General features: G+C 37.4%; 1 protein-coding gene across 5 annotated transcripts in view; it reads left to right on the top strand.

Moving 5' to 3' along the window:
• Positions 1 to 1,234: 1,234 nt before the first annotated feature.
• ALPK1 (alpha kinase 1) overlaps positions 1,235 to 10,631 on the top strand; it is a 145,848-nt gene continuing 136,451 nt past the window's right edge. For all 5 annotated transcript variants that reach the window (XM_017881376.1, XM_017881377.1, XM_017881375.1 and 2 more), the window contains exon 1: positions 1,235 to 1,432. The gene's annotated coding sequence lies outside the window, so the exon portion shown is untranslated. The remainder of the gene's footprint in view (positions 1,433 to 10,631) is intronic.

The raw sequence follows: 10,631 nt of genomic DNA, 5'->3' as shown, positions 1-10,631 counted from the left end.
GGCAGAGGCTGCAGTGAGCCGAGATCGTGCCACTGCACTCCAGCCTGGGCAACAAGAGCGAAACTCCATCTCAAAAAAAAAAGAAAAAAAGAAATTAAACATTTATATTTTCTGTGACCATAGACTCTAATTATTAAACTTTCTTAAAGATTGAATTGTACAAGTATTGCTTCATAATTGATGAAAAAGACAAAAAATGATATGTTTTGATGAATATTAAATGATAAAATTTATTCAAAACGCATTTCTCAATAAGATTTGTGGAGTTTCAAAAAATTAGTTCATGGATGAATATTACTTGTAGTTAGAACAAAACAACATTCCACAAAAATATACACATGGAAGAGGAGAGAAACTGTGTTTACATAAATAGATAGAGATAGAATTTTGTTATAGCAATGCCATTTGGTTATTTAAACTTCTAAGGTCATATATTAAACATTACATAGCGATCTATCACAAACAAAAAAAAGTGTTTTAAGTGATCTAGCAGCTGACTATTCAATTATTTCCTCCTATTTTGTTGTAAACTATTGACTTGCCAAAGCATTTATGACCCAGCTTTTGGAGTCCTTCACTCTGTCACTTTCTAGGAAGTATACCAAAGGCCTTACCAAAATTTATCAAATTACTATTAATAAAACTGTTACTCCTTCACTCTAGAGGAAACTTCTTTAACCCAGCAGGCTCGAAAAGGATTGAGAAAATTAAAATATTGTTCATGTCAATAGCTTTTCCAATAACATATATTTTGACGTTTAGAAATCTTATGCACTTTTTTTTTTTTGGTCAAAATTTCGAGTTGCAGATTTCAGTTGTTCCACTGAAGGACAATGTCCACTGTGTAACTCAATAAGACACTCTTCACTGTCAAACTAGTTGGCCTAATCAGATATTCTATCCAAAAAGTCCTAACTTTATTTTCCAATTCAAATAAACCTAATAATACATATGTCTCTGTGATAGCAAGCTCACTTCGAAGACAGAGCACAGAATGAAGCCTTAGTGTGCGTCTGTCTTTTGATAATAGATTTCAACAATGTCACGTTCATTGTTTCTTACTGACATTCTCTCTTCTTGGCTCTAAGAGGACTCTCCATTCTTAGTCTAAATAATAAGTTTTTCTTTCACTTTCATTAGGAGAAGGAACTTTTCTGTAGTAATATAGTTCCCAGAATACCTTTCGCTGAAGCAATTCCTAAAGGGGTGTGTCTTACGGTGCAGGATTGCTGAAAGTCCCGGAATTGAATTACACAACCATATTCTGAGACAGTCACAGGATTTGTTTTTTTTTTTTTTTTTTTTAATTCCTACTTCCTGAAACTGATGCCATTTATGAGAAACAGTGTATTTCAGAGAGGCTGTACCAGAATTCACTCTGCTCCGAGTTAGATTTGCTGGTCTTAAAGTATTTTTCCTCTTCAAGATAAAAGTGAGTATCATCTTTTAAATGACAAAACGTAGTAGATGGCATAGTATATGAGGAAGTATTTTTCTTAAGTGTTGACTCGGTTTCCATCTGCTGATCTTGTCTACATTTAAATAACTTTAGAGCTCTAAGAACCTTGTTTCTGTAATAGAAACTTTCCAGAAAGGGGAGGGTGAGTTGGTGGGGTGAAGGGGGTGGAGTGGGGAAGAGGAGGGAGAGAAGGGAAGAATTACCTACTACAGTAAACTGTAGTCATTATGAAGGGGAGAAAGCAAACCAGTTTTTCATAAGGTTTTAATGACAAGGTTCTTAAATCATTAAGCTTCTGGTCTTACTTTCACTTAATTGAGATGTTTAATTAAAGGATTGTTAGGATTATTTATTTGAAAAAAATAACTCTATGACTAGTGCCTGGAATACATGGGTAATAATAGAAACTACCACTTTTATGACGGCATCAGTAATTTTGCTAGGAAACAGGTAGATAGGGCACGAGACTTACTCATCAGATATGGGGAGAATTGACGGGAATTCTGAGTGCGTGGAAGCATTGTTTAGAGATAAAGCATCTAGAAAAATTAAATTCCTTTGCATGTCTATTTAGAAGAGTCCTTTCATTAAAAAATTCTAGTGTTTGAAATTAGTGCTTTAGAGTACTTTGGAAAGCCACAAATTAAAACCTTTAAGATTGTTTGGGATTTGAGGATGGGTGAGGGTGCAAACAGAGGCAGGATCAGGAAGCAGAGGACTTTATGCCGCAATGTAATGGCATCTCTGCTTGCAATATATACTTCTGTCTCTCTCTGTGTGTGTGTCTCTCTCTCCCCCTTTTACTTTCTTTTTACTTTGCGCTACTAATTCTCTTATAAGAAACAATATCCATTTGAATTGGGGTATAATTTATGCACTTAGGATACACTCTAGACTCTAGACCAATGTCAAGTCCAGTTTTTGTCTGCTGACCGAAATAATTTACTTCTCTCTTCCCACCTCCTTCTCACCCTATCAACCTCAAGCCTCAAGAGAAACAAAATACTTAAAATTATTTTAGAAATAACTTATTCCCCATATCAAAGATCTTTTAAATCTGAGATGAATCCCTCAAATTCTTCCCCCAAGAAGACACCAAAATTGTATAGCATCTCTATCTGCATGAGTAGGAAGCCAATAATTACTGTAAACTTTTCAAAATCTATTTTAAGCTGTAAAGAAAAGGCGTGTGTAAATTATGATGGATATTAGGCATTATCATATAAAATAATACTGTGATGAGCTTGGTTGATGTGTTAAGCTGTAACAATACCTCCCAGCAAGTGCCATGTGATCTGGGTTTGGATTTAGAGCCTGCAGTTTTCCTGTGCATTTTAAGATATTTCTGAAGTCCCATGGCTCCTCCTATCCCAAACAATTTTACTGATCCCTTTCCCACGAACACAAGGCATGAATTGCTTTTATTGTTCTCTAATCTATTGCAGAGAATGATGGCTTTTTGGCATAAACTGTTCATTGTAAATGATTCTCTTTCTTGAAATTTTAAATGCCTATAGATTGAAGAACTCTTAAAGGAATGAGCATTTAAACTTTTGGTGAAAATACATTCCATATTTTTGTTTTTTTTGTATTTCGTATTGTATTTGTCGCCTCTCTATATGGTGGAGTCTTTGTTTCTTGTTATTGATAGTGACAACTATTTTTGCAGAATGTTGCAATATGCTTTATTTATAGAGAACTGTGGGATAGACAAACTTGAAAAACTTTAAGAATATTATCTGGTGCTATCATTCTTCTATGTCTGAAGAAAAGAAGAGATGATTATGACTTAAATATCAGATAAATATAAACACAACTTTTCCTAAGTATGGTATACATACTACTGATTTTAGGCAGTACATGTCTAAACTTAAAATTTTTGAGTTATTTGCTAGCTTAATATAAATTAAAAACATAGTTTGCATATAAAACCTAGAATTTAATGAAAACTATTGTTTAGGAAAGTGTTAAGTAAGAAGTTGAGCTAATTTATTATTGATTTTAAGGAAATGATTAAATACATATTACAGGTAATCTGCAGATTTGGCAAAAATTATGAAGATGGCATGCAAATGGCTGAAGTTTCATACATGCTACACTAATGCATTTGAGAAGTGGATATTTTCTTAGCCAGTGCAGCATCTTTGAACTTTACTGGGCCTTGGTTACAGAGCTCAGTTGATAGTGCAATCTGTTCAATTTCCTAAGTATAGATGTACAAAATATTTGACAGAGAAATATTTTATCAAACCTTTATCAGACCTATAGTCTAATAAACCATTATATTTCCTCGTAAATTATTATATAATTGAAGGGATGCAGAAGATAGCCAATATTTTTTCAAATAAGAGTGATAGAAAGGGTGAAATGTCTCAGCGTGAATACTACAGGTTCATTCTGCTTGTTTCACTGAACTTCTGAACTCAGGGGCGGGGGGGACTTTAAACGTTATCTAGATCAAGGGCTATTAATGGACCATAGTATGTGCCAATGGCTATATGTAATAATTTCATTTCTGGGAATCCATCCTAAGGAGGAAATAATTCTAGGTAAGGGAATAATTTGCAAACATGTTCACCATAAAGTTATAATAACAAATAATTTCAATCATTCTCATAAAAGGGGGAGGTTAAACAAACGATACAGTACCCAAAAACATGATAGGATAAAAGATAGTACCAGCACAGAAAATACCAATTGAAAAACAGATTCAGGATTGAATAGCTTGTATGTACACAACTATTTACATAAAATGGTATAGATATAAATTCAGAAATATTCTAAAAGTGATTGTTGTCTTATAGTGATAGATTGTCTTTTCCCTTCCATTTCTTTCTACATAACATGATATTCTTACATAAGATTTTAAATTATTATATAATATACTTACATCATTTTTTGAGAAAACAAATGTAATTTATTAAATAGAACTATATTGCTATTTATATAGTAAATAAAACTATGCAGCTTTGGAAGATAAAAGTTTTTCTTTCTTTTTATTTGGCATAGAAATAACCAACTGCGTGAAAGAAGAGAGGACTGAGTCTCAGTGCTAGGAACAAGCGGGTGCAGCAAAGTCAGTGAACAGAGAAGGAAATACCAATCGAAACACTTACTGTTGGTTCATTTTTCTTGTGTTGATTGCTTCTCTGTTAACTGTAGCTTTTACTTCAGTCTAATAATTCTTTTGGCTTAAAGATAAAAAAAAAAAAAAAGGCAGGGAAGGGGGAATGGAAACTTGGCCTGACCTGTGTGCAAATAACCTCTTAACTCATTTCTTGTTCTTATGGATTTCCATATTTTGGATTTAGTAATTTGTATCTGCACATAATGTACTTATTCAATTTTGTCATGTCTTTGTATATGCTCCTACTGCACCTCAAAGTGCATTGTGTCATTGGCTCACCCAGCACTACTTTGACCTTAACCCCAGCACATCTGGTTACTGTGGTGCTTTCTCCATCAGTGCATGATATGCACCCAAAATATCTGCAGAATTGCCAACAAAAATCTTGTCCATTCGTAATGACCTTTTTTTCCTACAAAAAATTTTAGAACCTCATCATGTGTCCTTTTAGTTGGCATTTCTTCACAATAACTTCAGCTCTAATTAACGTTTGGACACTGCTGGTCAGCCAGTCATCATTTTCCAAGATAACTATATCATTACCAAGGAATTTTCTTCCCTGAGGTCATGCCCCAAATAATTATTGTGAAAGATAATAAACTGTAAGTGGTAACATCTCTTTTGAGATATTAATGTATTAGGTTTGACATACACTTCTGAAGATTGCAGGTTACTCAATAAGCAACATTTGAAGCCCTTTGAGCCCAGATTTCCTGTTACTCTAAACCTACCCTCTTCCTTGGGACATGAGAAACTTGGTTTAGGCTTCTGAAGGCACAGCTTGCCAGGGCAGCTCAGCAGCTGTTAGAAGCACCCTTACTGTGTTAATTCCGTGCTATACAGACTCCCGCACCATTATGTAGATAAGGTTAGGCTCTTCTTCTAGCCTTCTGCTCTTTCTAGCTCTCTGTGGGGCCTTCTTGGGGCACATCCCTTGAATATATTTTCACTCAGTAAAGTGACCTCTGATCACCTTATTCCCAAGCACGTGTTCTCACCAGAATGTTCATCAAGCACGTGTGATAGAGACTTGTAGGACGAGAAATGCTCTGGGGCATTTGATACATGGGATACAGAAGATACCATATATTCTGCAACAGCAGTCTCACATTTTATTTATTTATTTATTTATTTACATATTTATTTATTCATTAGACAGGGTCTTGTTCTGCTGCCCTGGCTGGAGTGCAGTGATGTGATTGTGATCATGGCTCACTGCAAGTTCTACCTCCAGACTAGGCTCACATTTTAGAGCCTGAGTGAGCTATCAATTTATAGATGCATTTTCACCCCATATCCTCCCATCATCCAATTCCAGTGTCTTTGAGGACAACTGAACCTTCACTCGATGACCTCTTTCACTCAAGTGAGTCAAAAAGTGACCCGAAAACCTTTCTCCTCCTTCACCGCTGACTCTCAGATTCACATCCTGGAGCTTACAGTCCCTGAGACAGGGTCTGGCTCTCAAATTTTATACTTCAGTATCCAACTCCCTAAAAAATAGCCTTCGTTCTTCATCTCTGCTTTCGTTAGCCCATCTGTCAAGACCTCTAGGTGCTGGTCCCCGCCCTCATTTCTCCCAGTCACCATTCCTGTGAGCCATCACTCACCTGTTCCCACAGGCCCCTCAGTCCTTAAGCATAATTATTAAGCACAGTCGTAAGTGCTTAATAAAGGGTAGTTAATATCACAATGACTACCACCATGGCTACTATTTTTCCCTTGGTTTTCTGCTCAGCCTATTCAACAAAACCCCAGCTCTTAATTAATCCACCCACTGCCTTATCTGCTCCCCCATCTGGACTCCTAAAGTCTTCTGGAGAAAACGCCACACAATTAATGCCACTAAAATTCTTGGTCACACTCTCAGCTGGACCCTTGGTGCTACCTGGATGGGCAGCTTCCCGGGCCACTCCTCTCAGGGACTCTTCTGAAAGTTTTTCATTCTCCTCAAGCCCCAGTTCTGCCACCTCACTTCTTACTCTCAACCTAAAAGCAGGTAACTCCACCAACTTCCTTCCTCCCCTTCCCCTGCCCTCTACTTAAAAACCTCACACAACCAGAGCACCTCTGCCTCTTTCCTGTCTGTTTCAGTAAAAAGGGCATCCTGCCTCCCCAAGGCAAAGCAAACCAATCCTTACAACTGGAGTCTGTTCCCTTCCTTTTTCCTCTTTCAGGAGGACACTGCCTTCTCAGCCCTCTGCTGCGTTAGTAAGCATGCTTAAGTGTGAGTATCCTGAAAAAAGCAAACAAACAAACCCCTTTTCGTGGCTGCATCCCTCTTGGGCTACTTCCCTTTCTCTCCTGTGCCTCTCAGCCACACTTCTCCATAGACAAACCTCTACTCCTCGGCTCCATTTTTTTCACCTTTCTCTTCTACCTCCCTGCAATCTGGCATTTGCCCTGAACTTACTTACATTCATGTATCAGAGGCTTCCCAGGAGACAAACCCAAAGGCTGATTTTTATACTTTATTCTGTCTCTCTCTCTCTCTCTCTGCAATTATGACACTATTATGATACTAACTCTTTTTCTCTAAATTCCCTCCTTTGGTTTCCATATCACCTTGAGTGATCTTCCTGCCACATCTGATCTTCTGATCTTTCTCCCACATCTCTGGCTGCTCTTACTTCTCTATTTTATTTCTCTGCCCCATTATATATGTTAGATTCTGCTCTCTACTCTCTTTCTCTCTTGCTGTATGTTCACCTTGGATGTACTTAACACTAACATATTAAAGGCCCTGCCGTTCCTCTCCCTGAGTCTAGACTCCTATCCAAATGCCTACTTACCATTTCTACTCTGCATTCCACAGGCATCTCACATCTAACATTTTCAAAACTGAACTCATCATTTACTGCCTCCACCAGTACTTTTTATATTACTGTCTGGCACTAAAATTCACCCTAAATTCAGCCAAGCCAAAAACTTTGAAGTCACCCTAGATGTCTTATTTTTTTAAAAATCAACAATAGCTAATCAATTTTGAAGTCACATTGATTCCATTCTCTAAATGTCTTTTGAATCTACCATATCGATCCATTCTCACTTGGTTCAGGCCCTCAGTATCCTGCACCATACCCTGATCTCCTCCATCTCTAGTCTGGGTGCAGGGCTGTTTTTGAACAATTTGTATCAGATCATGCTGTTCAGAGGCCTCCTTTTCTGAGCACATATCTTTATAGCCTTCTTGATTTCCCAGCTACATCCTTCTCCAGCCACATCTTTTATTCCTCTCCAACACCCCAGATGAAGCTAAACTTCAGTAGTGTCAAGCTACTTGTTCTTTCCCAACCATGCCATACTCTTGTCACCACTATTACTTTTCCTGCTTGCAAGACCATTTCCTTCCTTTGTGGCCTATTTTATTTCTAGTACCCAGCTCAAACATCACTATCCCTGGGAAGACTTGACTTATATGACTGCTTTCTACCAAAGTCAGTGGCCACTTTGTCCTGTTAGGTTAGCCATTTCTTAGGACCCGGAGCTTTTCTCTACTCAAGAACTTATTGAAATAAGTTGTGATGATTTCTTCTTCATCTCTGTACACAGCTAGCTCTTTTTGAAGATCAAGACTATATTTTTTTAAATCTCTGAATTCCTAGTACCTAACCCAACGCATGACACATTGTAGGTGGACGATACAGATTTGCTAAATAAATAAAATTTCATGGATCTCTACTGTCCTGCTCAATTTTTTTTCTGTATTGTCCGCCTACAATGTGTCATGCATTGGGCTAGGTACTAGGAATTCAGAGATAAAAAAATATATAGTCTTGATCTTCAAAAAGAGCTAGTTGTGTACAGAGATGAAGAAGAAATCATCACAATTTATTTCAATAAGTTCTTGAGTAGAGAAAAGCTCCGGGTCCTAAGAAATGGCTAACCTAACAGGACAAAGTGGCCACTGACTTTGGTAGAAAGCAGTCATATAAGTCAGTGAGACTTAACACTGTTAAAACTCTCTAGCTCACAAAGGAAATTTTCCCCACGGGTTAAATTGAAAAATTAATTCATAAATTCATCAACATAACACTTGAAGAACTGCATCTATTTTCTCATAAGTATATAATAACACCTGCTCAACTAGAAATGGTAGAAGGTTGTAACATTTGAAAGGCTCCAGATCCTTCCAGATGCCTCCTTTGATTTGGTGTTGCATAACAAAACAACACACCCTGAATATTTGCTCCATTTAAATATATTTAAAGAGTCCCAAAATGAATACCATAGATTCTGTATCAGCAGATGTGTGTTTTAAAGCAGCTTATCCATAGTATGGCCAAGTTTTTGCTCTTGTTTTATCAGGTTATTTAAAAACAAGACTTTACTATCTATTCAAAATAATACCTAATCTAGGATACCTTCACCAAGTGTAAATGGGAACCTGTAGGACAGGATGCTTTTAATATGATGCATTGACTGCCTGTGTTAGTATCAGCTTGTCTCTTCCTTGCTTTTTGGCCATGACCAAGTTAATCACTAAGGGCCTTAATTTTCTCATCCATAACATGAGGATAACAACATCCCTTTTCCTTAAGTTTTTTTTTTTTAATTAAATGAGTTAATATATTAAGACCCTTATAGCAATGCTTGATAGAAACAAATTGAGTCTACGTATATCCTGCTGTAGCAGACCAGGCTGGCACTGATCCCTGGTCACTTGCTGCTGAACTTTGAGAGGGTGGAAGTAGCACTACAGAATCACAGAATCGAAAGGGACTTTAAAGACTTTAGCAAAAATCCCCAACTTTAGATAGGAGGAAACTGAGTTCTAGCGGGGAAAGTTGACTTCACAAGTTCACACATAGCTGGTTTGTGATGGAGTGGGGATTAGAACCCAGGTTACCTAGTGTGCAATAAATGCAAAAAAGCACTCACTTGGAAGCAGGAGATTTACTGTGTGGTTGGGATCCACCATGAAGTGGATAGACCATGGGGTGGAGGAAATCCATGAGCAGGCAGTGTTTAAAGATGTAAGGAAGCAGCCCGCTTCCCCCACCCTAAATGACACTCTCATCTGTTCACCAGTGCTGAATAATGATAGTTAACAACAATAAGTGGCATGCATTATTCTTCAATAAGTATTTGTTAAGCATGTTCCATGTGTCAGCCTTTCTGTTACAATGCTTATATACATTATCTTAATACTCACTATAGTTTTATGAGTTGACCATTATTGGTAGCAGTATTTACTCAATAAACGGTAATGATTACTATTTCCACCTCCTTGCTATGCTAGGGTGTTAGTATGACTCCATCTCTCTACCTCAAGCTGCATGCTTAATCCATTCTAACCCTGCTGTTTACCAGAACTGCCAATTGTTTAGATCTGCTTTGCCTGAGATGACACACTTGCCAGAGCACACTCTCCCAAGAACCTGAAGCCCTGTCTGTCCTTCAAGGTGCCTTCCTGACTTTCACAGCCAGCTCCAGGGGAGGTTCTAGCCTTACCCCACTCCCTCCTTCCAGCTATCAACTGCGCCATGCCTGCCCGATACCAAGATATCAGAGATCTTTTCTAGGAAAGGGTTTTGATAAAGGTTAGCACTCACCGATGATGCTTGGTTATCGGGGTTGGTTATTTGTGTTAAGTAGGTCGGGGCAGGCAGAGTGGTGAGGATGTCCAGCTTTAAAGCAAGGCTGAAAGAAAAACAGAAGATAGCACATGTAGAAACATTACCATGTTAACTGTAACATGAGTGAGAGGAAGCACACACACCAAAATACACACAGGGGGTCACAGTGTTTTGCTAAATCATTTCTGAGTACACCTGGGCATCTCAATCTAGAGGCACAAAGACTGGTCAATTGTAGTCAGACAAAGAATACTTAGTTAAATTTGGAAAACTTATACTTTTTAAAATTTCATTATAAATACTATAGCTATACAAAGAAAAACTAATAAAATATTCATAGTGCTTATTTCTTAGTGGGATCATAGGTAATTCTTATGTTCTTTTATATATTATTTTTCTCCAAATTTTTTTACAATAACACTGTTTTGCTTTCTAATGATACTATGTTTTAAAATCTAGATTCTTT

Source organism: Rhinopithecus bieti, unplaced genomic scaffold (genome assembly GCF_001698545.2).
Source record: "Rhinopithecus bieti isolate Rb0 unplaced genomic scaffold, ASM169854v2 scaffold_12077, whole genome shotgun sequence".
NCBI classification, from domain to species: Eukaryota; Metazoa; Chordata; class Mammalia; order Primates; family Cercopithecidae; genus Rhinopithecus; species Rhinopithecus bieti.
Note: the sequence above shows the minus strand (reverse complement) of the source record. Positions and strands in the feature narration are given on the sequence as shown.